We start from the raw sequence: 25,346 nt of genomic DNA, 5'->3' as shown, positions 1-25,346 counted from the left end.
ATTTCTGTGTAGCTTTCATTTGTAAATTAAGATTATAAAAAAAATTTAAAAAATAAAAAAAAGATTATATACTTTTAGGTGATGGGGATAAATGGGGAGGATACTTTCTGTGATGAGCAGCTGCTGTTCTATTTAAGTGTTGAATCATTAAATTATACACCTGAAGCTAATATTATACCATATGTTAACTAACTGGAATTCAAATAAAAACTTAACAAAAAATATTATATGCTTTCATGTCTAATTAATTTAATGCTATAGGAATTGTAATCAATGTGGAAATATTTCTAATAGTTGATTGACATTTTAAGTGGAGAAAGAGCTAGAGAGTTTATAATAAAATGGTGACTTAAAAAACCGGAAAAAATCAAAGTGTTTAGAGTTCTGCATATGTTTAATATGGAGGAAAAAGATTGATCATTTAGAGTTAGAAATGCAAATTTCTAAGAAAACAGTTTATGATGCTAATTCTATGTATGTTACTAGGTAAAAGCTTATAGAGCTTCTGCTTATAGGTCAAATTCATTACAGGTAGTATAAGTACATCCAAGCCCTAGAATAAATGCATGTGATTATGTTTAAAACATCCAAAGATGTTGAATAGATTAAATATATTAACATATAATACTGTAGAGAAGCGCAGAGGGGCATGCCTAAATGCAAGCTATTCTGCTTGCTTAGATAAATAGAATTCTTAATGCAGTAGAACCACAGATGATTGCAAGAGTAAATTTTACATTTCTGCCTAGATATTAAAAAGTTTGCATGAAATGAAGTTTCTTTCCTGATTCATATCAATTTGTAAAGGTAGGCAATTCAGTTTGCTATACAAAATATATCCTTATGAAGCATAACAAAATCCAATTTACCAGTAAAATCCATTTAAATTAAAATCAAAGACTAATCTTCATATAATCCTTTACTTGTACCGTAATGATGAAAAATGAACAGATGCCTATAGTGAACACTTACTTATCCTGATTATTTTTATTTTTATTTGATAGAAATTACCTTCTACGGGGAAGAAAGAGCATATGGAAATGTCACATTACCTTATTTTTGCAAGAAGTAAACTTATTAAATCTATACCAGAGAAATAAAAGATTATTTTCATTTTTTTCAGTCATAGAGAATGGAACTGCATAATGATATTCTTGAAAACCAACTCTTGAATATATAAAACCTTACAAAATCCAACAAAATTCTCCTAAACAACTATTGAAAATTGCCAAAAGGGCCACCCTTATGATGATCATATAAAATTTGATATATAGTGAAACTTGACAAGATCTTTCTTACATATACTGAAATATTGAAATGCAAATAAAAATAGTTAAGGAAATGTTGAAGAGCACATATAGAATTATACCATTGAATATCGAATTTTATTATAGAGTTATGACATTTGATGGTTTTTAGTGGGAAATAAATTTATATATAACTATAAAAAGATCATTCTGCTCCTTGTTAAGAACAAATGGAAGGAGGGCTGGGGCATATCTAAACCAGTTAGGAGGTTTTAGGATAATCCAAGAAGATGCTGATTTCTTGCATGATAATATCAGTGGAGTTGATTTTTTTTTTTAAATGGTGATATTCGGACTATACTTGAAGCTATAAACAATAAAATTATCAGATATATTGAATGTGCACTATTATAAAAGTGAATAATAAAGGGTATCTTCAAGTAGCCAGAGCAATAGGGAGCATGTGAGAAGTAGCTTTTTGGGTTGGATAAGTGGATTAGAGTTGTCTAGTAGTGGAGACAGTGAGTTCCAAATGAGAGGTCTAGTTAGAATATATAAATTTTGTAGTCAGCACTGTATACATAACTACTAGCAAATTACTTCCTTTTTTGAAATATCTGATTCTGATTTTTTAATTCTATGTGGATATCTGAGACCAGTATGTACTCATAGATATCTGTTTTATACATTAGGTTATAATCCAATCCTGCTTCATTGATTTTATTGTCTAAATGCTTCCAGCTTTGGCCATTAGCATTTCTTCCAGTTGGCTTCTGTGCCCCTTTGACATAACCTCATCTTGTTTTTTTTTTTTTTTTTTTTTCTTTTCTTTTCTTCTTTTCTCTTTTGTTATTTTCTTTTTTCCCTCTGTGGGCACTTTCTTATTTTCTAGCACTATAGGATGCTCTAGATTCATCTTTATGCATTTCCTTCCTTAGTACTAGAGAGGAAGCTGTTTTCCAAAAAATCGTTGGTTAATTTATTGGAAAATTCTTTTAGGAACCAAGATCTGACTACTAGGTGTGATCCTCATTTCAGAAGTGTCATTACTACTAGATGATTTCAGCTGAAAGAGGCAGAAAATAGATGGATGTATAGTAACCTGGGTAAGCATGTGCATATGCACACGTTAACACTTGTATCTATCTAGTGCTAAACATGAGTTCATACCCCGTTCCCACTTCTAATGTTGTCTCATGGATAAGTCTAGCCTCTTGCTCCTGCTTATTGGCAAACTCCTCCTCCAAAAATAAACTTGGCTCTCATCATCACCATTTATGTACTTGTTTAATTCTAAAATGCATATTAGATCAGAATTGTTACCCCAGACCCTTCCATGGAACAAATTTGTCAACCAGAGTATGGGGTTTATGTATAGTTTTTGTTGTTGTTTATTTTGTTCCTTTTTTTGCAAATAATAATAATAATAATAATAATAATAATAATAATAATAAAATCGGGTTCTTTCTACTATTTGTACTATAAAATTACATAATTTTGGAAAATGCATGATGTCATGCATCTATACTATTCAGAATAGTTTCCACACTAAAAACTCTCTTTATATCACCTACTCATCATTCTCTTCTACCCACAACCCTCAAAACTACTGATCTTTTTTACTGTAGTTTTGCCTTTTCCTGGACATCATATAGTTGGAATTACATGGTATTTAGTATTTTCACATTTGTTTCACGTCAGAATACGTATTTGATATTCATGCAGGTCATTATGTGACTTGATAGCTCATTTCCTTTTATCACTGAATAATATTCCAGTGTATAGATGTACAATGTTTATGCACCTATTGAAAGGCATGTTGGTTGCTTCCAGTTTAGGTAATTATGAAGACAGTTGCTAAAAACACATCTGCAGACATTTTCTCATGGACATGAGGGTTTCCAAAATAATTGGATAAATACCTACGTGTGTGATTGCTAGATCATATGGCAAAACTGTTTACATTTATAAGAAGCTACCACAGATCTTCCATAGTGCCTGTATCTTTTTTATACTTTCACCAGGAATGAATGACAGTTTCTGTTGTTCTGCATTCTAGCTAGCAATTGGTATTATCTGGGCTTTTTTTTTTTTTTTAATCTTAGCCTTTCTAATAGACATAGTAGTATTTTATTATGGTTTCAATTTTAAATTCCGTAATGAAAAATGATGACAACTATTTTATATTTATTTGACATCTGTATGTATTCTTTGGTGAGGTGTCTGTTCTAACATTTTCCCCATTATAATGGGTTTGTTTTGTTTTCTTATTTTTTACTCTTATTTGTTTTTTTTATTTTTTACTTTTGTTTTTTTTATTTTTTACTTTTAAGACTTTTTTGTACATTTTGGAGATAAATCCTTTATCAAATATGTATTTCAAAAATATCTTCTCTTAGTCTGTGGCTTGTGACTTTCAATCTTTTAACAGTGTCTTTCACAGAGAAGAAGTCAAAATTCAGGAATCCCAAAACCTTCTTTCTGGCAGTGTTTCTGATGATATAACATTTCCAGAATACCTTATCTGTCTTCCATGTAATTCATAAAAGCCAAAAACATTATATAAGAATTTTCTATATATCCTTCCTGGATAAACTTGTCTCTAATCCTGGCTTCTGCTTAGATGATTGTCTAGATCCATGCATCACACACCTAATCTTTTCAGTAAAAGATTTTCAAGCCACACCCTTGCCGTCTCTTCAGAGCACGTTTTTCCAAGGTCGGATTTCCTAATATAAGCTTCCTTTGCAATCCGGTTAGACTAAGAATTTCCCAAATCATCAAATGTTGGTTTCTTTCTGCTTAGCAATTTATCTCTATCCTCTCACATTTTACTATAAGTAGCAAGGAGAAACCAGGCTGCTGCTTTAACATTTTGCTTGGCAATATCCTCAGTTAATTGCATATATTTATTACAAATTCTGCTTTCCACTCAACAGTAGAATAAATTCAGCCAAGCTTAATGCCACTTGCTAACAAGAGCTGCTGCTGCTCCTGTCTCGAATATGTTCCTCGCTTCCTTCTGAACTCTTACCAGTCACCTTTAACAGCCATATTTCTACCCACTTCTTCAGTAGGGTTGAGGCTTTTTTTTTTTATCATGTCCATCTAAATACTTACAGCCTATACACATTGTCCAGTTCTAAAGCCATATCCAATGTTGTAGATATTTGCAACCATAGCACTCTACTTTTTAATACCAGAATGTATATTAATTTCCTAGTGCAACCATAACACATTACTATGAACTTGGTGGCTTAAAACAACAGAAATTTATTCTTTCAATTTCGGAAGCCAAAAATCCAAAATCAAGGTGTGAGCAGGGGTAATTCCTTCTGGAGGCTTGGAGGAACAATCTGCCCAGTGCCTATGTCCTGGAATGTAGTGACTACCAGTGAGTCTTAGTTTTCTTTGGCTAGTAGATCCATCCTTGCCATCGTTTTCTACTTTTGGTTATAAAGGATACAAGTCATTGGATATAGGTCCCATACTTAATCCCCCATAATCTCATCTCAGCATCCTTAATAACATAAGCAAAAATTATATTTTCAAGTCAAGTCACATTCACATGTACTGGATCCTAGGGTTTGGACACACCCTTTTGGGGGAGACTATTCAATTCACTGCATGAACCAATATAATTTTCTTTCTTGAATAAAGAACTTTATAAAGTATTTCTTACAGATCATGTCTGATGGTAATAAGTTCCCTCATTTTTTGTTTATCTGAAAGAACATTTCTCCTGGTTTTTGTTTTGTTTTGTTTTTTTTTTTGCTTTTTTTTTTTAAGATTTTTAAAATTTATTCATAATATACACAGAGAGAAGGAGAGAGGCAGAGACACAGGCAGAGGGAGAAGCAGGCCGCATGCGGGGAGCCCGATGCAGGACTCGATCCTGGGACTCCAGAATCACGCTGTGGGCTGAAGGCAGGCGCCAAACCAGTGAGCCATCCAGGGATCCCCTGTTTTGTTTTTTGAAGTGTATTTTGCCTGGTTAAGAAATTCTAGGTTAGTGAGAGTTTTGTTTTTAATTTTAACAGTTTAAATATTTCACTTCACACTCTTTCTGTTTACGTAATTTCTGCCAACAAACTTTCTCAGATTCTTATCCTTGTCCTACTATAAGTTGGTGGGGTTTTTTCCTCTGAATTATGTCAAGATTATCTCATTGCTTTTGGTTTTTATATATATGATATGCCTTGGTACATACTTTTCTGTAATTTATCCTATCTGGTATTCTCTGAAATTCTGAAATCTGTCATTTGATTTCTACCATTAATTTTGGAAAGTTCTCAGCCATTACTTCCAGGATTTCTTCCACTCTGTCTTCTTCTTATGTTCCTATTATACATGTTATATCTTTTGACATTGTCTTTTAAGACCTAGATGATTTATTATTATTACCATCATAATCATTATTATTTTATTTTAATTTCAGTTTGGGAAGTTGATCCATCTTCAAACACATCCATTTTCAGTCATCTTATAACCCCATCAAAGACATTCTTCATTTTTGTCACAGTGTTTTTAATTTCCAGCATTTCTTTTTTATTCTCTTGCAGTTTCCATATCTCTGCTTATATTACCTCTCTATTCTTGCATGTTACCTACTTTTTCCAATAGAGCTCTTATTAATCATAGTTGATTTAAATTCCTGAGCTGATAATTCCTGTATCTTTACATTTTGGGTCTGATTCTGATGCTTTCTTTGCATCTTCAGACTTTTTTTTTTCCCTTTACTTAAAATTATGCTGAAAACTCAACGTGATGTATCAGGTATTACCATCTGACTTAAATAGGTGTTAGTGTGAGGTTTTATATTAATCTCTGTGGGAGTTAGGCTGGGTTTAATATTGTGGATGCCAGAAGATTCAAATCCTTCTACTGATCTTGTTTTATCTTCTTCGCTATCTTTGCAGCTCCTTAGCTTCTCATCAAATAGAGTATGCATCTTACTGACTTTTCAGCTGCAGTCCTCTGCTGCTATAGTGCAGTCTTGTTGGTACAGTTGTTAGGTGTAAGGGAGGGGAAGCATTTTGCAATCATACAATTAAATCTCTGTTTTTTAGTGGGCCTATGTCCATGGGTTTTGACTTTCACAAGTGTGTCCTAGAATTTTTTTTTCTCCCTTAGGTGAGACAGGAAGTGACCTGGAGTGGGAGAAATATCATTTTGTTTGGTGGGATATGGTTCTAGTAGTCTTTTCCCTGTACAGTGGGCCTTTGATACGGAAAACTCTCTCAGTGTATTTTACAATGTTTTCCATCCCCTACCTTTGCCAAAATCATGAGAGGATCTTTCTTGGCTTGCTACCATAAGAGCTTGGATGGGTTTCTGGAGGTAAAACCCATGAAAGTTATCTCTCTCTACAAAACTGCTTCTTCCAGGAATTTCTCACTCTGAGGCAAGTTTATACTCACCTTCCAGTATTTCATCAAAATTACCAATAAATGTAACTACCAGTTTATGAGTCCGGTGGATTGTGCTTCAGGTAAAATCTCAGTTGTGACTTTCTGTATTTGTCTGTCTGTCTAGACTTCAGTGTGCTGATTTTTCTCACAACTTCAGTCTTGGATGATCTATGGTAAGTGATTGATTTTCCATTTTTTAACTTTTTCTTATAAGATAGGAGTGACAACTTGTAAAATTTTTGTATATCAGAGCTTAAACCAGAATTTTCTCTATACTTTTAAAAGCCAAACTTCTTCAGATAACTGTTTTCAAATATTTTGTCTGGTTTTTTTTTACTTCTTTTTCACTTTTTCTAACAATTGGTAATGAAAAATTAAACATATACAAATAGAATACTACCATGATTCCATGCAGTCATTATTTAGTTTCAACAATTATAAAACATACAAGAACTTGTGATTTCTTTTCAAATGAGATAGAAAGTAAATGAAATACTATAAATTCTTCTAGCATTGTCAAACAGTTGAGAATCCAACTTAAAGAGGCTACCACTGGCCAAAAATAGGACAATATGAGCACCATGAAGGTTAAAATATCTCAAACATTTAAATTTATGAGTTTATAACAAAGATACAAGCCTAATGATAGTGAATAAACTCATCATGTTTAAAACTGATAAAATAAATAAAAGTTTGAATCATTTATCCTGTGTTTCCTAGTTATTGTCACCAAGCATGAAATATATTTATTTTTTTAGAAAAAATTTCACTTGTAAATATAAAGAATAGAGCAAGATTAAAATATCACCATTTTGCAACTATTAATATTTAAATGAATCTTGGCATCAGCCATTATGGCTACTAACATTAGAAAAACTAATGGCATCTATCCATATTCCTTCCTGATGAAAAATTATTAACTTCCCTAGGAAGTAATCTTACCAAAAATATATAATCTGAATCTAATGCTCCATAGTTGTTATTATAAGTTATAGGAAATACAGAGCACAGAAGAACATATTACTGTACATTATGAGGATAGAATTAGAATCAGCAATTCTCAGACTGGAAAACACTAAAGGCCAAATAAACCAGTTGCTTCCTCAACAATATTGCCAATATAAATGCAATGAAGGGGGCACCTGGGTGGCTCTGTGGTTGAGCATCTGTCTTTGATTTTTGTGGGGTTTCTTTTTTTGTATATTTTTTTATTGGAGTTTGATTTGCCAACATATAGTATAACACCCAGTGTTCATCCCATCAAGTGCCCCCCTCAGTGCCCGTCATCCAGTCACCCCATCCCCTGCCCACCAACCCTTCTACTACCCCTTGTTCATTTCCCAGAGTTAGCATCTGCCTTTGGCTCAGGTCGTGATCCCGAGGTCCTGGGATTGAGTCCCACATCAGGCTCCCCACAGGGAGGCTGCTTCTCCCTCTTCCTTTGTCTTGGCCTCTTTTCTCTGTGTGTCTCTCATGAATAAATAAATAAAATCTTTAAAAAAGTCAATAAATGGAATCTTAATAAACTTAATAAATAAAGGATGAAAATTTACTAAATAAAAGATTGTTTTTCAGTTCTGTTTTTTAAGACCAAAAATTTGGAATATATTTTATGTTTCTTCTTTTATTTTTGTTAATGTCATTGATTATGTCTTTTTCTAGGCAGTTCTGAGGCCCTATGGATATACCTACTTAAGGCTATGTTGTACAGCTGTAATTCTCTAAAATTAGAACTATCATAAAATAACACTAAAATCTTACCCCAAATTAGGAGATAAATCGGTCAAATACTACAATTGAAAAATTATACTAAGAAGCATTTAGAGAATTAAAATCTAGTGTAACTTATACAATATTGACAGTGTTTGCTTTAAAAGAGCAAACTCTTGGAACATAAAAGTTCAATTGGATTATAGTTTATACCATTTTCAGTTCTATACCTGCATTAAGTTTAGATAATCCCCAAAACATAAATGTAAACACCTTTACATCTTTGATATAAAACACATGGATATAGAAACCAAGTAATACAGTTAATAGAAAATTATAAGAGAAATACAATGATAATGATGATGGTGATGATGATTATATGCTTTCTGAGGTAATGTCAAGAACACGAAATTTAGAATATAAAGCCAATTAAAAAAAATTGAAACTCCCAGGGTACCTGGGTGGCTCAGTCAGGTGAGCGTTGAGTCTTGATTTCTGCTCAGGCCATGGTTTCATGGGTCATGAGATCCAGCTCTGTGTTGGGCTCTGTGCTCAGTGGGGAGCCTGCTTGAAGATTCTCTCTCTCTCTGCCCCTCCCCCCAGTCATGTGAATGCTCACTCGCCCTCTCTCTCTCTCCCTCTAAAGTAAATACATAAATTTTTAAAAAATGTTGAAAGTTCCCACAATCACCTATTTTACCAAAAAAGATTTCATTTCAAATCGTAGTATCAGGTAAGACAATCAAAGAATTAAATGAATTAAGTTCTTTAATTTAATGTTTTAAACTTTATACACTTCCATTATTAACCTTTCACTTTAAAAAGTTTTAATATAGAATGTATCAAAAGGCAAATTATATTTATAAAAAGATGGATTCTCTGGGCTCTCCTTCCCATCCATGGCCTAAAGCTAATTTTCTGAAATAACCCAGGAGGAAGGAAAGTTTTTCAAAGTGTTGAGTTCTGGGGAAAAGCATTTTGATTAGTATTTGGTTCTATTAACATGGATAAAAGTGTCCTCTTTTTTCCATATTAGTTTAAGTCAAGAAAGTTCATTTTTCTCCAAAAGTTAGTTATGTCTCCAATAGAAATTTTATAGCTTGTAAAAGTATTAGCCAGCTATTTTTCAATAATTCTGCATAAAATACTTTCCAAAACAAAAGGTAAATATCAGTGAGCATATGTTCTTATGTTCATGGTTCTAAATACATCTGCAGGTCAGTATTTTTAAGCCAGGTTCAGTTGTAAAGTTCTTTTTCAGACCACCCATTGGTAGGACTTGACTTCTTCCTACAAGTTTAGATAAGATTCAAATGGCATATATTATTATTATTTTTTAAAATTTTTATTTATTTATTCATGAGAGACACACAGAGAGAGAGAGAGAGAGAGGCAGAGGGACAGGCAGAGGGAGAAGTAGGCTCCATGCTGGGAGCCTGATGTGGGACTCGATCCTGGGACTCCAGGATCATGCCCTGGGTCAAAGGGGCAGGCACTAAACCGCTGATCCACCCAGGGATCCCCAAATGGCATATATTAATATTAGCTAAAGGAGAAGTAATAGTACATGAAAGAAAGCACATTCATGTAAGCATACTTGAACCCCTTACTCTATAATTCATACCCAGTAGGCCAAAGTAGATCACCTGACATGAGACATTGATTCAGGGACAGGTTAAGTTTGCAAAAAATAATTAAATCTGCCAATGTCTACTCCACTAGTCAGTTATTTATGATCCTTACACACACACAATTTACTCACTTAATCCCCAAGATTTACTAATTATTGATCAGTTTCTCAAAATCTGCATCAGGTCTGGAATCAATTATTTTTATGTGGAGACCTAATAACTAAAAAAAAAACAAGTTATTCTCCATCCGCATACCCAGTGTGATTGTGGAACATGAACAAAGTCAGTGCAAAAAATGCTCTTTTTTGGTAAGAGGAGAAATGAGAGACTTATGGGAGCCACTGATTCCCAGTAATTCTGAAATCCTCCTTGGCAAACAGTATCATGTACTTCCAGTCTTGATATAGATAATTTTCTTGATTAGACCCTGGTTCCACTTTCTGGCAGAAGCTGTGTTCTGTGGCTCTTTCTATTTGACACTCTAGCATTTTCTATTTATTCTCTGCTTGTAGTAGTGGAGGACTAGGGTTTTTTGTTTGTTTTTGTTTGTTTGTTTAACATCTTCAACAGACTGACAACATTTGTACAAATGTAGATATCTCAAAAATGTGTTTAAATGGGTGATGGATGTTAAGGAGGGCACTTGTGATGAGCACTGGGTGTATATGTAAGTGATGAATCACCAAATTCTATACCTGAAACCAATTTTACCATATATGTTAACTAACTGGAATTTAAATAAACACTTGAAAATTTTAAAAAGTGTTTTTTGAAAAATGTATTCAATTACAGTGAATGATAGATGCCAACAACCTCACCCATAAATATCTTATTTTATTGTGTTTTAAAATATTTTACTTATCTATTTGAGAGAGAGAGAGCCCTCAAACGCAGGAGGAGGGGCAGAGGGATAAGTAGACCTCCCACTGAGTGGGGGTCCTGACTCAGGGCTTGATCCCTAGATTTCTAGGTTCTCCACAGTCCTTAATTGTACTTGTACATGGGGCTATTCTCTTTGTTTCAAGCCCCTATATTAGTTTTTTTCAAAATGAGTCAATGAATTTATTGATTTTTGTTTCAAGTTTTTATTGAAATTCTAGTTGGTTAATATATAATGTTGGTTTCAGGAGTAGAATTTAGTGGTTCATCACTTACATACAACACCCAGTGCTCATCACAGGTGCCCTCCTTAATTCCCATCACCCATTTAGCCCATCCCCCTGCACACCTCCCCTCTAGCAACCCTCAGTTTGTTCTCTGTAATTAAGAGTCTACTTTGTGTTTGCTTCTCTCTTTTCCCTATGTTCATCTGTTTGTTTCTTAAATTTCACATGGGAGTAAAATCTATGGTATTTGCATTGTCTGACTTGTTTCACTTAGCATAATACACTCTAGCTCCATCCAGGTGGTTGCAAATGGCAAGATATCATTCTTTTTTATTCAAGCCTGTATAATGGTTTACTCGGTTCATGGTATCCAATCCCAAAGCCCATGCCACATTTTCAGGTTTTGGTTTTGGCATCATCAACGTCTAGATGCCGATATCTTGATTTGCCAGCTTACTAAAAATCCACTCCAAACTTCAGTGACCTATAGTAACAATAAAAAATTATTCCCATATTTACAGGTCCCCACTTCTTTGTGAATCAGCTAACTGAGGCTAAGCTTAGCGAAGTAAATCTCCCATGTGGATCTGGATGGACTTAGCGCACCACTATTGACTGGACACAGGTAGGTCTCACAGGTATTCATTCTGAGGCTGAAGTTATTAAAAATGTTCTTAGCTACTTGATGGAAATCCTTTTCATGTGGACGGCAGCAATGATAGGGTCCTAGCCCATCAACTCAGGCACACCTGAGGAAAGCTCCTCTTGCATCACATCTGAAACATCCTTTTGGTGAAAACAGTTCATATGGTAAAGGATGTGGATGCATGAAAGCATGCATAATTGGGAAGCATAATGTAACCTGCAACTATAATACCTTTAAATTTATGGTAATTTTTTAATTGCTATAAGCTTATTTTATTTCACTAAGAAATTATAAACTGTTTTGGAAATAATAAAACTTAGTTAAAAATGCAAAGAAGACCTCAAACACACAAAAAAAATGTTGTAATCTATTTTTTAAAAGATTATTTATTTATTCATGAGAGACACAGAGAGAGAGAGAGGCAGAGACACAGGCAGAGGGAGAAGCAGGCTCCCTGCAGGGATCCCGACATGGGACTCGATCCCGGGTCTCCAGGATCATACCTTGGGCTGAAAGAAGGTGCTAAACCACTGAATCACCCAGGCTGCCCAAAACCTGTTATAATCTAACATCATAAATAACTTACCGACTTACTGGTGGGAATATTATATTCTCACTTACGCAAACTCTTTAACCTTTGAACACTAATTTTAACTCAATTCGTTCCTAATACATATGCACAAATAGAAGACTGCCAAGGTCAGTGCTTCCTTGCTTCAAGGAGATAAACACAGCACAGATTTTAAAACAGATTTACTCACAGTTATAAACCTTAGTTGAGAATCAGTTTCCCCCTTGGGCACTCTTTTGAGGAAGGTCAGTGAAGATATGGATTGTCTTATTTTTGCTAATAGTCTCTTTCCCATTCACTTTTTGGTAATTATTCTCTTACCCTTGTTTAATTGTCTCTTTCTCTTCTACTACTTACCTACAAAAATTCATTCCACTTTCCCTTGAAGGCAGAGTCATGGCAAATTTGTAACATCTTTATCTGCCTCCCTTCTCTAAGTTTTATAACTAATAAAAGACTGGTGTCCCTGTGACTACAGGACAGAGTGCAGACTATCTGAAAGAGATGTGACCTCAGGCTTCTGCAGTACTCTTCAGTTACAGCCTCTTGCTTTCCCAGGGACAGATGATAGAACTAATATGGGAGTAGTCATGGTAGATGACTATCTGTTTGGATCTTCTAGTTTGCACAGAAATAGAATGTTCAGTCATTTTCCCACCTACAAGTCAGAGAAAAACATTTCTGCTCACTCCATAAATTTACATGTTCCATGCTCCCCCACCTACCCCCCTCCCAACATCTACAGTTGACATAGCACTCACTCTGTTTAATGATGACGGCACTTGCCTTTTGTCTTCCATGGTAAGAACAAGCTGACAGCATTTTTGCAGTAACTCTCTATCAAGTCTGGCAATCTGAATGGTTTGACTAGTACAGATCTTAGTCGTAAGTGTAGTTAGTTGATTTTGTAGTCTTCCAGAACAAAAAGGCTGGGTCATAAACTAAGGCCTTGCTTGGACTATACAAGTGAAACATCATAATCATCAACAATAACAAAACAAAAATGATAACAAAAATGTTTTAATGTGACCAACAGAAGCTGAAGTGACCCACCTATAGTTATCGTCCCTGACTAATTTTCAGACTTGAGTCAGTTCAAAGAACTAGAGTCTCTTCATTGACGGGGAGGAAGATACTTTGAAGGAGACCTGTTATATGAAGTAGATAGTGTATATTTTCCTCTTTGTCTCCCCTAAGAAAGCTCATAGATGTTAAACAAAGTAATGATGCATCAGGGAACATAAAATGCCAAGTCATTTCTCAGATTAAGGGACACTGGTCTTGAGCTATCACAAATCCCCATTGAATAAAAATGCCAAAAGGAGAATAGTGCTTTATGGGGATCAGATGATAAATGGAGTTTTGGTTCAAGTCCATTTCATTGTAGGAGAGCGCGTCAACGTAAATGTAACTTGGTCCTTTGCCCAGTTGTTAAGAGATTAATTGGAATAGAACTAAGTGACAACTGCAGAATACCAACCTTGGCTACCAAATTACATTATGAGAGCTATTATTACAGGATGATCAAGTGTAAGACTATGGAATCTCACCCTCCCACATCCAAATTGCAAATTAAAACTGTACTGAAGACTTTGGTTTCTAAGTGGGCTCTAATAAGTAGTCGTAGGCCAATTCTTTCTGCTGAAAAAAACTAAGAAAATTTGTACAAATTACAAAATGTACATTTTCAAAGGCAAGAGATAGCTACAGAAGAAATAAAATCTAGGTAAGCAAAAATTCCATTCAGGGGATAATTTTTCCTTGGTGAGCTGATAAACTAGTCTTTTTTAGAGCCCTGTTGATACTTGCTAATTCTGGCCACAGGCTTTGGGTCAGACAGCTCAAGCAGACTCTGCTGGGAGAAGGAGAAACCCAGGAAATTATTAGTTGACATGCAGTTATAGAATAACAAAACAGAAAATGGAGGCACCTCAAACGCTTGACCAATTCTCTCCACAGGACATTTTCTGAGTTCTAGGACTATGTGGGAGTCTGGGTAGTTAAGATAAAAATTTCTGAAAGCTAGACTGAAACGTCCTGCAAACCAAAGTGCTTAAGAAACGAAGTCCTGCTGGGGGAAGCCGCAGGACCCAAGTGCATGGCTGGAATCCTTTCAAGATATTTGCCAAATTTTGAACCTTCATGAGAGAGAGACTATGAATGCTCGGCCGGTAAATTCTGAAGGCTGAGCTTGGTTTTAAAACAACAACAATAACAACAACTCAGTGTTATCACCTTTCTTTCATTGCAAATACATCATTTTAATATTTCTAATGATGATGGAAGTAGACTTTAAATACTTTTCGGATATTTCAGAATTGTGAATTCTGAAGCTCTGATGTGTAGAGATCATATGTATTGTGAAGCAGTCACCTTGCACCTAGCTTGGAGATTAGAAAAAGCACATGAGCCATAAACAGACAGGAATCTCCGTTTCACATGAAGACAGGGCTATTTACTTTGTCAGGTTCTCAGTGACTCCTATTCACTTGGCCTAGAGTACTTGTCTCCCTACTTGGATATGTCTCAGTTCTTCTCATTCTTAAGGTATTGGCCTGCTTATCACCTCCTCAAAAGCAACTGACCAGATCATCATCAAAGGTGGACATCCTCAAAGATAGACAACTCCTCATCTTCTGCTCATCCTCATTTTTTATTTCTGTGTAATCACCTATAACAATTTAAAGGTGACGTATATTCTGTATTTTAGATCATTTTTCTCTTGTAGTTTCCCTCTTAGAAAATCTGCTCCATGAAAGTAGAGACCATTTTTATGGTTTTCTTCTTTGCATGTGTCCATGGTCCTTGACATATGTGGTGTACATAGCAGTCACTGAATAAATATTGATTGGATTAAATGGAATAAATCAGCAAATATTATTGTAAAATATATATTATGGCAGCCCCTATGCTAATTTCCACTTTATTTTTGCCATATACAACTTGGATGATTCTTAAATTTGTCCAGGGTACAAGTTTTATTACTCTGTCCATGAGAGAAAACACATATTCACAAGCACCATATATTATACAACTTCTAATATGATACTCTGTTAAATAATGATTCTAGAAATAAATAGGCCTTTCTCTGAATGTAAGTGGTTATTGAACATAACATCATTTTTGTAGTCTTATCATATAAGAAAACATATTCCTTATGTATCATTTAAAATAATTTTAAGCTTAAAAATCTTATAATTATTTTCTTAATGTCCAATTTCACATCCTAAATGGGAAATAATAGTGCTTGGAATTCCAGTAGTGTTATTCATGACTAGATGTCTGTTTACAGCTATCCTTTTGATAAAACAGGTCAGTGTTAAGCTTCAGTAGGCTGAGAAATTTAATATGATTAGTTCTCATTAATGTCAGAGTTAAGCTTTTTCCTTATAATAAAGGCAGAACCATTCAAACAAGATTCTTGCAGAACCCAGATATCTGTCACATAGTGTCCTTTCTTGCACCATTAATTTCAGAACAACTAACAGAATATTAAAGGAATAGTAGTACAAAAAATCAAGATCCTGAGGCTTAAAATTATATAAATTTAACATTTATGGAATAGATATATGTACAAAAACAATAATTCATCTATATGTATTTATTTATTTATTTTTAAAGATCTTATTTATTTATTCATGAGAAACACACACAGAGGGAGGCAGACATAGGCAGAGGAAGAAGCAGTCTCCCTATGGTGAGCCCAATGCGGGACTCGATCCAGGACCCCAGGATCACGACCTGAGCTGAAGGCAGATGTTCAACCACTGAGCCACCCAGGCACCTCGCATCTATATGTATTTAATAATACTTTTTAAATAGCATCATTTTGTTTCTTTCAATATTAGAAAACTGTATTCTGTTTTAAAAGATTGAGAAATATGTAAAAGAATATGTGCGAAATAATAATCACCAACAAACCTAAAATCCAGTGAAAATAATCATGATCATGTTGGTCTATTTCTTTCTTGACCTCACTACTGGCATGCCTGAGGATGAGCAAAACTAAATCACACCCTTGGGATTCTCATAAGCATTTGTTGAAGGAAAGCCTACAGGAAAGTAGGAGTTCTGTGAAAAGGCAGACTGGAGGCGTGGCATTGTGATTTTCACATAAAAAATACTGTGACTCACAGAAACTACTTTATAATTTATTTAAAATTTAATAAAAATACCATCTCCATATTTAACTGTGATAGATTTCAATATCTAATTTATGTTTACATTTTCAGCATTATAATAAAAGTGAAATAAGGATATTTGAATTCAAGTCTTCCTGGGAATATTTGCTTGTTTCTAAAGGGAAAAAGATGCCAATGAAAGAAGTATATATCAAGGCATAGAACAATGAAAATGTGATATTAATAAATTAGCTCCATGGAAGTTTTAATTTCACAATTAGGAATTTTGATGGGAAAATTGTAAAAGAATTTTTATCAGCACTGTGTGCCATTCTTCTTCAAAAGTTTTCCCTACTATGACCTAATTAAAATAGGAGGATTTGGTTTATATTAAATTTGGTAGCATTGATTTCAATTTATGTTAAATATGTTAATTAGTTTATCATCTTTGGTCACTTTGTTGTTATGTTGGCACTTTCCATTGGAATGAGGAGACTAGCTCCAGACACGAACCCTTTTGCACTAAATTAGACTACATTGCCTCCTTTTTTATTTTTATTTTTTTACTTATATTTTTATTTTTTTGCCTCCTTTTTTATAACAGATCACAAAATGACATGCAGTTCTGGTCTGTTTACAACTAAAGCAAAATAATGGGCATTACTCTTTGAAACACAGACACAATGAAGTGAGGAGTAGGAATGCTAAATATGAGAAAATGTAGTCCCATTTCAATTAGCATTAAATTGGGAAAAAGAAGATAACTTCATATTTATTACAGACATAATTCAGTATGAATATCTAGCAACCTATATGCAATAAGTAATCTATTACTAATATATCAGATGCCTTTTAAGTCAGGAATATGTGACACAACATAATTGTGCGCATGTGTGTGTGTGTGTGAATGTCTGTGATATATATATATATATATATATATATATCGCAATAACATACATCACATCATAGTCTATTTGATCTCACATGGCAAGAGAAAAGAGATTATCCTATGTAACAGGTTCATGGTATCCACATGAGGTTTAGCCACCAGTAGAAGTCAGAAACCAATCAATTTTATGGAGTTGAACATTGTTTTTGTTTGAGACATGTTGAGTGTTGTATATCTCTAAGACAACCAAAGAAGTTGAATACACAATTGAATACACAGGCCTGTATTACAGAAGAGAACTCTGGACTTTGAAAAATAGTTGAGAAGTAGAAAATGATTGAAACAATGGCTGTGCTTGAGATAACCAAAGGAAAATATATAAAGCACTGTTCTGAAACTGGTGAGTTTTCTTTGGCCAATGTAATGTTTAAAAAAATTGCTAGTAAATTAGGAAAACCTCCTATGTTTTACCTAAAAGACAAGTTCCATTTGTTCTTTCTCACCACAGTGCCTTTACTCTGTCACATTATCTGCTTATCTCTTGAAGTCACTTCAGTTCTCAAACTTTTTTATGATGAAAGAGAAAAGTTAGGCTTAGGATTCAGCATTGGGAAATTGCAATAGCATGCATTTGATTTGTGGGATGTAATGTGCTTTACAAAATTCTCCATCAAAATATGTGTGGTAAAAGACCAGGCCTAATTTTATGTGTGTGTGTGTGTGTGTGTGTGTGTGTATGAGTATATATGTGTGTGTATATATATATGAATATATATGTGTGTATATATACATATGTAAATATATAATACACATATATATGTGTTTAATGTACAATAACACATATGTGTATATATACACACAGAAATATATAATACAATACAATATAAATAAATGTGTATATAGCAAATGTGTGTACATATGTGTATATATATATTTTAAATGTTAACACATTAAGGAGTGACGCTTTTTTTTTAAAGATTTTATTTATTTATTCATGAGAGACACAGAGACAGAGGCAGAGGCACAGGGAGAGGGAGAAGCAGGTTCCCTGTGGGAAGCCGGATGTGGAACTCGATCCCAGGATCAAGACTGGAGCCAAAGGCAGATGCTCAACCACTGAGCCACCCAGGCGTCCCAGGAGTGACACTTTTATAAATATATTAGTTTTCTAGGGCTGCTATAGCAAAGTACCACTAACTGAGTGACTTAAACCACAGAAATTTTTTGTCTCACAGTTCTGGAGGTTGAAAGTCTATCAAAGTTTTGACAGAGTTAGTTCCTTTAAAGAGCTGTGAGGGAGAATCTGTTCCATGCTTTTCCCCTAACTTCAGGTGGTGGCTGGCAACCTTTGTTCCTTGGTGTGTAGAAATACAGCTTGATGTCTGTCTTCTCCCTGACTTGGTGTTGTCCCAGTGTGTATGCCCCTCCGTCCAATTTTCCCCTTCTTCTATGATTACAGTTATATTGTACGGGGCCTACTGACCTCATCTTCACTTAAATAAATACATCTGCAAAGACTTTATTAAAAAAAAATCACAATCTGAGTTACTAGTGGTTAGAACTATAATTTATGAATTTTGGAGGCACATACTTCTTCAACCCATTAAAAATAAGTATAATAACAATGTCATAGTAACGTTAATTTGTTATAAAATTTCTAAATGTTTCCTCTATTTCCTATACTCATATTCTTGACCCATGGTGAACAATGTACACAAAACACACTTAGTATAGCACTACTTACAACAATGAGAGAGGAAAGAAAGAAAAGAAAGAAATAAGTCAAAACTTAAGAAAGATAAGTTACAATAAATATATTTAAAATAATTTTGGCTTTGAGATTTTCAGAATAGTTTTCTCATGACATGGATATCTTTCCTAAACAAGTGGTTGCCTCTAATTTTTGTCAGAGCAAGCATTGTACCCTGGTAATCTGGGGATTCTTCATTCCTTTTGGAACCATACTTCCAGACTTTTATTTTGTCTGCTCAACTAGCCCTAGAGAAATTCTGGCTGCATTAGTTTCCCACTTATTTCACTCTTTACCCCACATGGAAGTCATATACTGGGAAAACATTTTTGTATCTTTGCTTGCCTTCTTCTAATCTATTTCTGTATCTCTGTATAAGGAGATGTTAATGCAGCTTTTTCTGGATATACATCATTTTTTAGAAGTACTATTTTTCAAAATCAGATATATGAGTCATCCTGAAATACCTTTCAATCTGGTATAATCTCTAATCTCCATTCTAGCAAAAATTTATTTGTAATACATGCATTATACTCTACTTTCTTGTTTTCCTGTTAGTTTTTTTTCTGAGATTCTCTTTCCTATGAGACTTAGAAAAGAAAAAATAAATTAATATCTATGCTCATTTAGCTCTTATAAAAGCAGATGATTAAAAAAATCAATCTTATAATCAATAATTTCTTCTTTAAAAATTCCTTTACAAAAATGTAATCTGTGTCTCAGAAAAAATATATATCTCTCACATAAGTATAGTCTTTTTAGTACAGTGATTCAAAAGTATTACTTTAAACCTTGGAAGAGCCATTGTAAAAATTATAAGAATATTTTGGTGCTAGAGAATAAAATATAATACACAAAATGTAATGACCTAGTATCAAAGACATACAATAGTATATCAGATCCATATTGAAATGACAAAATGAATAAAAGAGAATTACTTAAATTATATCATGAAGTTATATGAGTAGATACAATGAGTATCTTCATTACAGAAGTATAGAACAGTAGAAATACTATTTTATATAGTAAGGGTTAAAAAATATTTAAATATAGTTACAATATCATTAATAAAGTCACTGGGACCATGAAAGAATAAATCCTGTAACTTTGTGGAAAACAAAAACCACTTCATAGTACTAGATAAATTATTTAAAGAATATAAGTGAATGTACTTTTTATAATATATCCAACTGTGCTTTATACTGTCCCTTTGGCATTTCAGTTTGCAGTTTTGAAAATTATTGTTGAGTTATATGATGACATGATAAGATATAATGTGGGAATCCCTGGGTGGCTCAGTGATTTAGCGCCTGCCTTTGGCCCAGGGTGTGATCCTGGTGTCCAGGGATCGAGTCCCTCATCGAGCTCCCTGCATGGAGCCTGCTTCTCCCTCTGCCTGTGTCTCTGCCTCTCTCTCTCTCTCTCTCTCTCTCTTTCTCTGTCTTTCGTGATAAATAATAAAATAAAAAAAGATATAATGCAACTTTATATTGTTTATAAATATTTTGAGAAATAAACTTTTTTTATAAGAATGTAAGATGCAAAATATTATAGAATCTGCTAAGAGTGTGAAATCTGAGGACAAGTTGCCTAACTTTCAAAGACTCTGTGATCTTAAGCAAATTATGGAATATCTCTTTATCTTAGTTTTCTCAAATAAGATAAAATAAGAATAAAATAAGAATAAAATAATCATGAGAATTAATAAGTTAATACTTATAAATGAGTTATATTTGTATTCCTTGCATGTTCACTATCTAAAAGTATTCTCTAGGGACCCCTGGGTGGCTCAGCGGTTTGGCGCCTGCCTTTAGCCCAGGGCATGATCCTAGAGTCCCGGGATCGAGTCCCACGTTGGGCTCCCTGCATGGAGCCTGCTTCTCCCTCTGCCTGTGTCTCTGCCTCTCTCTCTCTGTGTCTCTCATGAATAAATGAATAAAATCTTTTAAAAGAAAGTATTTTCAGAGATTCGTATTTTATAAAGCCCACTATATTTATAAATTTTAATAATGTATCATTTTACAAATTTTAATAATAAAAATTAAAAATAAATTTTTGATAATTTAAATACAATTTAATTTAATAAATATGAATTTTAATAAAGCCCCCTAACTTTATAAATTTCCCACTATTTATCAATTTTGAAAACTAGATTTTAATATTGACATGTTACAGGACTTCAATTAAATCATAATTTCAACTGTTGATGAAAAAAGGATGTATACCAAAACATAAATTATATCTGAATTCATCAGTTATCTCCAGCACCAAACAAGGTGTCAGATAGGTAATAGACAACTCTTTTTTTAAGTTAATTTGCAAGACTTTCCTGAAGATATATTAGCATAGAAAGTTGGAAACATGGGTTAAGAACAGATAAATGATAGGACATCCACTTCTCTGGAATCTCAGTATTCTTTCTTTCCTTCTACCCATTCTTATAACAGTAGCATCTTCTTCATTACGTGATGCAGGCATCTCTCATAATCTAAAGATATTTGATTATCTTCCAACATGGATATTTTAAAATACAGTGTATCAGTAGAAAATTTTAGGTATAGTAGGATGAACATATGAGGAGATTATTGCTATTGCAAAGATAGTTTATTATTCATAGTTCTCAAGATGAAAGGGCATGCCATGCCTTAGGCATAGGGCCACAGGAGAAGCCCCTGGGTTGGTCATGAGGCAGATGGAATGGAGACACGGTAGCCAAGGGCCTTTATTGTGAGTTCTGTGGGAAGGAATGGGCAAGGCAGGGTTAACAGGCAGGCTTAGAATTAGCCAGTTTCAGGCTCTGAGGAATAAAGTCTGTCCTTAATTGTCAGGTACTTGGTCCTGGGTGATTAAAGCAAGTTTCAGTGATAGAGAGGATGAAAGCCCAATAAGGAAAGTAGTGTGGACTCTGGATTGGTTGGTGTGTGTTTGAAAAGTGCAACCCCAGGAGGAAGACTCCTCTTGACAAAGTGGGGTGGCACAAGGGAGTCCAACGGAGTCAGGAAAGGAGGCCAAGACACTGTGATACAGGCATATTATTAGGTTGTCCAAAACGAGGCCTCTTTAGCACAAGCAGGTAAGGCAGGTGTTAAAACATCAAGTTTATGGAAGCTTGAAACATGATTAATATATCTGGTTACACCAAAATCTTACCTCCTCATCCATCATATTCACATCCACACCTGGTTACTCTGTAAACTTAAACTAAGTTGCAAAAGTAGCTGTCAGGACTCCTAATGTAAAACATTAGGACAAGGGTGGAAGGTAAAAAGGAATAATGTGCTAATACAATTGGTCATAAGGGAATAGTTCAAATTATTGCTGCAGTCTTCCTTTACTCATTTTTTATCCTTTTTCCTCGATCAAAATTTTTTATCGTCAGAGGTCTTTAGTTAGTCGGGAAACTCAAACCACATTCCCGAACACTTGATTCTCAATAGTTTTGCTATTATGGAGTTGGAGATATTTCATTAACTTTTGTGTCTGGACATGGATGTCCAGAGGATTACCCCAGAGAATTTTCTGAATTCTAAACATAGTTCTACCGAGCTTTGTGATTATTCATTGATATACCACAATGATAATTTATTTAATGGATACCAACAAAATATGGCATTGTACTTCTTAAATATAAGACGTTGCCATAAGAAAACTAGTTCCTCATACCGGAGTTGATTATAAATATATAAAACCATTTCTGACTAATAGAGAGACATAATGACAATCATTAAGAACCACAAAGCCCATAGGGAAAGAACCGGAACTTTAAACATAATTCAATATACACCAAAAGTATTCTCACATTTTAGAGAACAGCAAATGAATGAGGTCCTTTGGCTTTGAGGGATAGTCATGGTGTTCTAACTTTACTCATATTTGATCTTACTGACTCCAGAAAGGTAAGTAAGTCATAGGAGTGAAAACAATAACACAGACACACATTCAATACTTATAGATCTTCCTTATCTAGATTCACATATTCTACAGCAGAGTTTTCAATAAATATTTTATCAAGTCACAGAGGTATATAGCTATTCACAGAAATGAAGGAATCCGGTGATCAGGCTAGGTTCTAATGTCAAGTGTTTATGTCTTTGAAGGTTTTGAAGGGAGGAAACAGAGTAGAGGCTCCTCAATTCCCAATAGTAAGAAGGGACAGTATACACATTTTTTTCTTCAAACTGCCAGCAGAAGCAAATACCTTGACAACAAAGTTCTCTTCTAGCATATGGATATGTACAGATTTTGTAAGCTACATATATAGATTTTGTAAATTATTTTTTCTGAACTTTTTTTTTTTTCAATTTTATCATCTACAGATCTGCCTCAGCAATTATCAGGATAAAGACTGATAGGGCAAGCTTAGAAATGACAATAATGGGGATCCCTGGGTGGCGCAGTGGTTTGGCGCCTGCCTTTGGCCCGGGGCGCGAGCCTGGAGACCCGGGATTGAATCCCACATCGGGCTCCCGGTGCATGGAGCCTGCTTCTCCCTCTGCCTATGTCTCTGCCTCTCTCTCTCTCTCGCTCTCTCTCTCTCTGTGACCATCATAAATAAATAAATTAATTAAAAAAAAAAAAAGAAATGACAATAATAATAGAGAGTGCCCTTGGAGAACACCACTACAATTATTATTAAATGGTAGTAATTATATAATTTTTAAATAGCTACCAAACACTGAAATGGCATGGCAAGAACTAGGTATGCTTTTTACGTTGTTTAATCTTCATGATAATATTTCTAAAATATTAATAGGGACCTTTTCAACAAAGATCTATGGGAGGTGCTAAATTATAGTTCTAGAGAAAATATTAGCATTTTTATATGTTTTTAGATCCTTATGGTGGTTTCAGTACCTGTGAATTAGTGAAAAACATATTTCTGCCTCTGCATGTTAGTGTTGTGTGAATCCTAACTTTTTCGAGTACCATAGAAAAGCAGATAACTCAATCCTTCTACTCAGTGTTACCCAAGGTAGCCAAAATCAGTGCCAGCATCATGATAGTGACACTGGTTACACAATGGTATAAATTTAATACTGACTTCAGAGTCTTGAGTTTGTTCCATTGTAAACCTCTAAGAATAGGACAAAAGTTCCTCCCTAGCATTCTGTTAGATGTCCAGCATCAAACCCCTTGGGGCTTACACCTATCCTAAAGGTATAGGAAGGCAATGACTATCACAGTCAGCTGGGTACTAGACAGGGTTCTGGTGAACTGGGCTTCATCCCTCTTGCTGGGCAGTGAAAGGTATGACTTTTATGGAAAAGAACTGGAGGTGAGAAGGTGAGAACACCTTGAGGCAGGTGATGTGATAAACTGGCTGATAGCCAGGGCATGGGGTTGAGAGATAACAGTTACTACTCAGGTGTCCACCAGAGACGACTCTACCCAATTTAAGTCCTGAGAACTCAAAATATTTAGTCACTTAGAGTGATACTTCTCTTGGTCTATGAAGCCAGAACTTTTCAGGAAGTCCCATAACTACTCTGCTCTTTGGCAACTCTGCTAGCCTCAAATCCCCAGATTCTTGAGTCCACCCATAAACCATCACACGTTGTTTCCCTCTCACTTTGCCACTTCTTTATTCATTTACAAAGACTTTCTGTTTTGTTTGTTTTGTTTTTCTGTAGGCTTTCAGACAGTAAATGAAACTGATAACAGTAATTGACAAGTCAACCAAACAACCAAACAAACTTCCTATCCCCCTCAAACACAAGGAGCAGTTTCCAACACATGTTGAAGGTAAGAAGGATACATGGAAGTGCTACCATGAAACTCTGAATCCTTCTAAAGCAGCAAGAAAATTTTTTAAAAAGCAAAAATGTTAACTTCCACATTAGAACAAAGATATCTGTTATAATTGCCTATAATGCACTGACTCAGTCATTCTAAGCCCAGTATTTTCACATGTGGCTTCTAGATTATTCTCAGGGAAGAAAAGAAATGGAAGTAAGAAAAGGAAGAGGAGAAGGAGGAGAGATGTGACAGGTATCTGATGTGACTCAGATGTGACTGAGTGAAAGAGAGTACGTTACATTACTCATGGGTAATTCTTGAGCCAACTCCAATGGCTCTTGAGGACTTCTTATTCCCAGAAACAATAGTATCCCATTGTTTATGCTTAACAGGCACATAAATGCAACAGTTAGGCGTTTATCATAGAGTAAGTCATGCTAAATTACTCCCTAAGTTATGTTTAACTTCAAATATTTCTCAGTACAGAATTCTATAACTTTTACGAGCCTAGTGCCTTGAACATGGTTA

At 34.5% G+C, this 25,346-nt stretch overlaps 1 long non-coding RNA gene across 1 annotated transcript in view; it reads left to right on the top strand.

Moving 5' to 3' along the window:
* Positions 1 to 24,828, top strand: part of LOC140602183 (uncharacterized) — an 86,922-nt gene extending 62,094 nt beyond the window's left edge. The window contains exons 2-4 of the long non-coding RNA XR_012005154.1: positions 6,783 to 6,831; positions 11,627 to 11,730; positions 24,713 to 24,828. This is a non-coding gene — a long non-coding RNA (uncharacterized lncRNA). The remainder of the gene's footprint in view (positions 1 to 6,782; positions 6,832 to 11,626; positions 11,731 to 24,712) is intronic.
* The last annotated feature ends 518 nt before the right edge of the window (positions 24,829 to 25,346 follow it).

This window comes from Canis lupus, chromosome 13, assembly GCF_048164855.1.
Source record: "Canis lupus baileyi chromosome 13, mCanLup2.hap1, whole genome shotgun sequence".
In the NCBI taxonomy this organism is placed as follows: Eukaryota; Metazoa; Chordata; class Mammalia; order Carnivora; family Canidae; genus Canis; species Canis lupus.
The sequence above is the reverse complement of the archived record's forward strand: the minus strand, read 5'-3'. Positions and strand labels throughout refer to the sequence as shown.